This window comes from Cryptotermes secundus, unplaced genomic scaffold (genome assembly GCF_002891405.2).
Source record: "Cryptotermes secundus unplaced genomic scaffold, Csec_1.0 scaffold857, whole genome shotgun sequence".
Taxonomy (NCBI): Eukaryota; Metazoa; Arthropoda; class Insecta; order Blattodea; family Kalotermitidae; genus Cryptotermes; species Cryptotermes secundus.
Window position 1 is genome coordinate 125,899 of NW_019734325.1, and position 7,206 is coordinate 133,104.

The 7,206-nt window shown below is 39.4% G+C and overlaps 1 protein-coding gene across 1 annotated transcript in view; it reads right to left on the minus strand.

Annotated features, from left to right (window-relative positions):
* LOC111868679 (stathmin) overlaps positions 1-6,638 on the minus strand; it is a 114,870-nt gene extending 108,232 nt beyond the window's left edge. The window contains exon 1 of the mRNA XM_023859559.2: positions 6,183-6,638. The gene's annotated coding sequence lies outside the window, so the exon portion shown is untranslated. The remainder of the gene's footprint in view (positions 1-6,182) is intronic.
* Between the last annotated feature and the right edge of the window lie 568 nt (positions 6,639-7,206).

A 7,206-nucleotide genomic window follows, 5' to 3' on the forward strand; every position in this document is an offset into this window, starting at 1 on the left:
GCTGATAAAGAGATTAGAGAACTCGCTGAGTCATTTATGGTGTGTAAGAAAACTTCAGTTCATGGATTCCATGAATATTACATGAATATAATGAATGGTGGTGACATGTATCCTGATGAACTAAAGCCGTTGATTACAGCTGCAAATACTATTATTATTTCAACTGCAGAGTGTGAGCGTGCATTCAGCAACATGAACAACATTATTTCAACCATCCGAAGCTCGATGCTTTTAAAAACAGCATCTTGTTTAATGTTTATTTCATCAGTGGTACCCCCTGTTAGTGCTTTCGATGCAGAATATTATGTAAAACAATGGCTAAAGAAAGGACGTCGACATGCAGATTACCAGTCTTGTGCAGCCCCCGCAGGTAGAAGATCAGCGACTTCAGAAAGCAATGAAAACATCTTGAAAATATTCTAAAGACAAGTACGCGTAATGCATGTGTGACTTTATTTTAAAGCATGGCATTTAAACTATTGTAATATGTTCGTACGTCTTAGATGGAACACAGAGTATATACATCACTCGGTATATTTTTATAATTTATGTCTGTGAATTAAAAGGCGAAAACCATCTCGGTTCTATTTTCATTCAACCTCAAGCACTGGATATATAGGAAAAATTAGTTTCCAGTTCTGCGTTTTTTAGTACATCTTGGGCAGTTTGAATTGATGCTGCACTTCTGGGATCAAATGTATTCACGACATTCCGAACTGTTTCTAAATGTTCGGTATAATAAATCGCTGCACACAGACATGTGCCCCAGCGCGTTAAAATTGGTTCTGGCGGAAGTGGAACGCTCGGTGCTACTGCTTCAAAGGCTTCTTTTCTGTATGGCACTTTAACAAACATTTTTCACAAAAGACACCAACTTGTCAACAAGCGGAATATATGCACGAATTATTTCTACAACACGGTGCAACCCATGGGCAAGGCAAGTCAAATGTATCATATTTGGAAATATATCTTTAAGAACAGTACCGGCTTTCATCATATAACTTACGGCATCAGTCACAAAGAGCAATACGCCCGCATACTGAATGCCATTCGACCACAGTAAATTCGTGGATTTGATAAAGAATTCGGAAACTGCGGAACTATTTGTGGTTTGAAATTGCTCTACCGCAAGAAGATATGTGGTAGATTGTTCATTCTTATTAAAGGATCCAACTATACAATTTGCAATAAACCGTCCCTCACAATCTTGTCTTTTGTCGATTGATACCCACACAAAATTATTTGAATCTTATCTCTAATGCTTTCAGTTGTAAGATCGTAACACTGCTTCACGTAATTTTTGAGCTCAGTAGATTCATCCGGCACTTTGCACTGTGTATACCTCTCTCTGAAGTTTCTCAGAGTAGGACTGGTTAATTTCCACAGCGGAATATCTGCCGCTAAAAAGGCTTCGCATAAATCAAAGGAAAACTGAAAAACTATTATTAGAAAATTCACTAAGCAATTTTTTAACAGGAGCACTTTTCGTGGATTCAATTTTAATATTCTCTTTGTGTATATTAGTGTTCAAATGCTGAAGCACTTGAAAGCATTTTTCACAACCAACTGTTTTCCCACACGCTCGGCAATAAAGAATTTCGTTATCCGTACTTATCATCTCTCCTTCAAACTCCCGCTGATACAGCTGTAATTTAGTTTTCTGACTTACTTTCACTTTCGGCATGACTACAGAAAGCTAACAAACTTAACTACAGACTAGTCACCACTAATGTGAATGGCCCCCAGCTTCAAATGAAGAAGCGTAACGAAACTCATGGAGACTTCGGAAATAAATAAGTGAAGTCCCTTATCGGTTGAATAGTGTTACGATGATAGCGGCTAAATGTGAACGCTTCCGACTAATCTCTTCGCGGCAAGTTTGATGGTACGCAGATGACGCAAGTTACGAGTAGAGGGATCGGGGAAGTCCCGTGCTGAGTATTGCATTAGAAACATGAATCATGATGAAATGTTGAGTCAAATATGCAACTTATTCTAATACGGAAAAGAAAAGTTGTACACATACGACCATGATTGAAAATTTGAATATAAAATTGAAAAATATATATGATAAACATTTTGAAAAAAGAAATATGCAGTATAAATAGCGATCTTCGAAAATATGATGCTTATTCATAAAATAGGCAAAATATGCATTTATATGCTCCATCAAACCATGTCCAAAATTTAAGAAATGAAGCAATTCATTCATATATCCAAACGAGCATACTTTCTGGATGCAAGAAAGAAATATGCATTTGCACTAAAATCCGGTCCCTAGTCATCACCCTAAGAGTATGACTACGACGTATTTTCATATTACAATAAATACTTGAATTTTAAATGTTGTGAACAGTCGCTACAGTTCGTTAATATCCTCTGGCAATACCTAGTAGGAGACTATGGGAACAGCGTGAATCGAGAGAGAGAGAGAGAGAGAGAGAGATTTGACTTCGAAGTTTTAATTTCTTTTAAAATGTCGATGTAGCATTCATTTTCAAGTTTAATTTCAATTTTGGTTGCTAACAACGAACCCGTAAGGGCGAGGGCACACCAAGGAAACTGGCAACTGCTATGTAACTGCAATATCCGAGAGATGTCGCCAATTTCAAGCAGGCATCCGATTTCCAGATTAGCAGGCGCACACTGAGGAAACTTATGTTTGAGTAGTTACTCACACCAACTTAAGTGGGTATATTCGTCAGACGAAATGCATGATTGAATTTTTTAATTTTGTCCACTTATCTTCTGCAATGGAAGATAATAATACTGCTCCTGTCATAAGATGTTGGTATTTGAGACCGGTTGGGACGATGTGAGAAGAGAGGACGACGACCATAAGGAAATTATTGTGATGTTAATTAATTTTTGTCTTAATTACGGTCAACTTATTTTAATCAGGAGATATCACGTTCACACGCGATACGAAATTTTCACACGCAGTGCAACTATTTTAGCAAGCTAGACTACACCTGATGATAGCCGTAGACAGCTTAACCATGTAATGTGGAAGGGTGACTATATAAGAAATTGTATTGAAGACGGAAATATATGTGAAATAAATGATATACTAACGCAATATGTATGTATGTATGTATGTAATAAAAAACTCTTAAGCCTGTAGCGAACTACACCGACCGAGCGACTGTCGCTTGTCTGCGAAGTTAGTGCCAACTTTTGCGGATGGAGGCTGTCATGTGGTCAGCGCAACGGATTCCCACGGTCGTTAATCTGGATTTTCTAGACCGGGGCTGCTATTTCCTTGAAAAAGCAACTCAATTATCATCATGAGGCTGAGTGGACCCCGTTACAGACCCACTACTTATCAGAAAATTTAGTAGCGTCGGAAATCGAACCCAGACCTCTGGATCTGCAGGCAGGAACTTTGACCGCTAGACTATAGTGGCGGTTAAATACAATATTAGGAAAAGATTTGGTGCATCCGTTTCTCTGTGACAATATAAATGAAGGCGCTTATATAGTTTCCGTAGACCTTAGCCTGGATCCAGATTCCTTTTTCCCATGAGAAATTTTTTCTCAGACAAGAAGACAAAGTTCTGGGTTGAACTGTAATGGCATGTATTTCAGACAGTGGACAACAATCAAAATGTCAGCATAATGAATGTCAACCCCCTTCACAAATCTTTGAAGAATCATCATTTATCCTATCAGAGATCCTAAATGAAAATGGAGAAACAACTCTGCTCTCTGGATACAGTGTGTACCACAGTTACATTTGATATACAGTAAATAAAAATCTTCAGACTCTGATCCTAGAAATACGATGAATCTCATGGCACGCTGCAGTTTCATGGAAAGGATACACAAATTGTAGAAGGCTTCTGTGGTTTTAACACTTGCATGAAACATTTTTCAATCTTGTCACAATTTTCATTCATATTTCTTAACACTGCCTTAAGGAACAATGCGCCCATTATGCAACAAAATAAAACTCCCTTTCCGGAAATTTTGGAAAAGACAGAAAATTCACCTGAAAGGAGTTGCTTCATGTAAAGACAGACAGAGTCCAGAAAGCCAGTACAGTTATGCATATATAAATGAAATGTGACTGACACATGAACTCACCCCAAGTTCAGCCTTCAGTGCCAGAAATGGCATCCCAAAAGGATTGTTCTCATCAACTTTTACATTCATGGCCCAATTACACATCTCACTGGATGGACCAGGTATATTTTTTCAATAAGACAGTACAGATCTGTAAAAATCACTGCACCCCATTGAATCACATCTATGCGCTCTCAATGACAGATAACATTACAGATGGTTTACATTGCATCAGACTGGTAACAGCTGCTTTGTAAAAATTTTCTTCTTTACAAAGAAATGTTTTCCTGACCAACCAACTAAACAAACAAATTCCCTCGCCCGCTCACTGACTGACCAACTTAACAATATCCTTCATCAAAAGCTAACAGTCATTCAGTAAGTGCAGCATTTCTCTGCTAGTGACTCTGAGGAAACTAAATGACTTTCATGTACGATGGGGTACCCAAAAGAAACCGAACTAATTTTTTTTTGTGGGCAGAGCTTTTGTAGTACCGCGTTTTGCCGCTATGAGCCCATAGAGCTAACATTCCTGAGTCGATAAGCCGACTACCGTTGCTTCAGAAGGTAAGGACTAGTTTCGGCAGAGTTCATAGTGACAACTGTTTTGTGTGATCGTCGTTTTTGCAATGGCTGATTTTCGTGAACAGCGTGCGGTGGTGAAATTCCGCTTTTTGCTCGGGAAAAGTGGAACAGAAATTCTTGAAATGTTAAAAACGGCGTACAAGGACGATGCTATGGGGAAAACTCAAGTGTTTGAGTGGTTTTCCCGTTTCAAAAATGGTGAAATGTCAATTGATGACAAACCTCGTTCTGGTCGTCCTTCCACGGCCCGAACACATGAAAATGTTGAAAAAATTCGTGAAATCATCAAGGAAGATCGACGACGGACCATTGAAGAAATTGTGGAGCTGTCGGGAGTGACTTGGAGCTCAGCGGCCAGATTTGTAGCAGTCGGGTGACTGGTTTTTCCATCATGACAATGCCCCTGCTCACACAGCCCTGTCTGTACGACAATTCTTGACCAAAAATGGTATGACCCCTGTTCCTCACCCTCCATACTCACCCGACCTTGCCCCGTGCGATTTTTTTTTGTTTCCTCGAATGAAAAGAGACATGAAAGGAAAAAACGATGGAGGCGCTGTCAAGCATCTCAAAAGATGAATTTAGACAATGTTTTGAAAAATGGAATAAAAGACTAGACAAGTGTATTAGTATAAGTGGAGAGTACTTTGAAGGGGATTGAAGGTTTGTACTTAAAATTTGAATAAATAAGTTTAAAAAAAATAAGTTCGGTTTCTTTTGGGTACCCCCTCGTATATTATGTTCTCCAGTATTCAGTTTCATTCACATGTTTGTAGCAAGAGTATGAAATGGTCACAGAATCACTTCTGTGTAGACATATTGTCTAGTGTGGTGTTATCGCACTTCACAACTTTACCCACCAACATCGGCTTCCTCCTCGTACCTCGCAAGTAATACGAGCAACACACAGTAACTATTAGACTCACTAACAGAAAACTAACTCAGTGACTACAAAACTAACCCACATTAAGCACTGTTGCGGCGTGACGGGGGGGGACGTGGAGGTACCTCCACCGCTTCCGCCACTGTACCTCTCTCTCTCTCTAGCTCCCGCTACACTTATCTCCTGCCGGGATGACGGAGGACGAGGAAAGATCCCTCTCCGTCACCCTAATTAGTAGGCTGCCACCATCTTGTTAATTCAAGAAATCTCGTACTTCTCTTAGCTTGCATTACTGTCTGGGGTAACCGTAAATCGCCGAAGCTTTGGGACGTCCTGGAGTCGGAGGAAGAGGATAACACTCGTGGATATGTGAGGTTGAATGAAACTCGTCACATTCCTAGCCTATTCTATTTACCTACGTCTTTAAATACACTATATACACCGTGCCGACGTTTGTCGGTTCGACTTACATTAAAATAATCTTGCAGTGTCTCATCATGTCCACCACCTATCACCCTGCTGTCGGTATTCTATGCTTGGAATCACTGAATGACCTAACCCATCTGGTTAGCCTATCTCTCCCGGGTTACACTTTACACTTTACACTTTGCACTTCATGATCATGGCTATATGAAATGGTTCCACTTACTTGAGCTGAAGATGAGAAGGCTTGTCATCACGACCCAGCGTCCACTCATGGCCACAATTGAGGTACTAATGTAATAATGACATTAATAAAAATAGATCCGACTAGAATCGAATCGAATAGCCAAAAAAAGCTAAGAAGCTAAAAAGCTAAAAAGAGCCCCTAAAATGGGTCGTCTCGGGTTTTTATAACCTCTGCTATGCTGACTCGTTGTCTTCCGGGTATAGGGGTCCTCCTACCCTGACGTGATTTTGGGTCGGTGGAGCTTGTTTATTGGTTGTTAATCGAGAAGGGGTTGACTCTTTTGGTAAGCCGCCTCCTCCTACTCAGCATTTTTCGTCTGCCTTAGTGCTTATGACACATTTCATATAGCCCTTCCGTATTGTCAGCGGTTCCCGCTGTCGTGTTAACATTCTGATTAGTCAGGAATTTCTTTTACTTCCTTGTAAACCCAGCTCTCCGGTTCATGTCCTTATTACTATTCAGTTTAGTTTAGTTTTTTTTTTGTGTTTTTTTTCCATCTTACATCTAATTGTAGTGATTCCAAATTTACCCAAAACTACTTCTACATGTACGTAACCCTTTGCTGCATAACAAGCACTCTGCACATTACTTTGACCCACTGCCATTAATTTCCTTAATTTTCTTAAAATCTGTTTCAATATTATATTCCCATCCTCTCGTTTTTTTTTTTAATTTGAGTATCTGCTACTTAAGTTACCAACAAAAAATTCTGTGAACATTTTCCCAATCGGAACTGTCTGTTCCAGCCTATTGTAATCATAACGATTCATCTACCGGCACAATAAGTGTATCAGTGAATCAGTGCCAGAATGTTTATTATGCAATTATCTTTGTTCCTGCAGACGTCATTCCTATTCTACCTTACAGTGACTTCTTTGCCACTTCGTTTTAAAGCAGCTACAATTCGGGATCTTCTCTGTGTACGAGTTGTTTCACAGTCATGCAAAACATGTGGGTAAAAGTACGGCATTTTTTAATCTATTTATTTTCCTCATAGTAGATA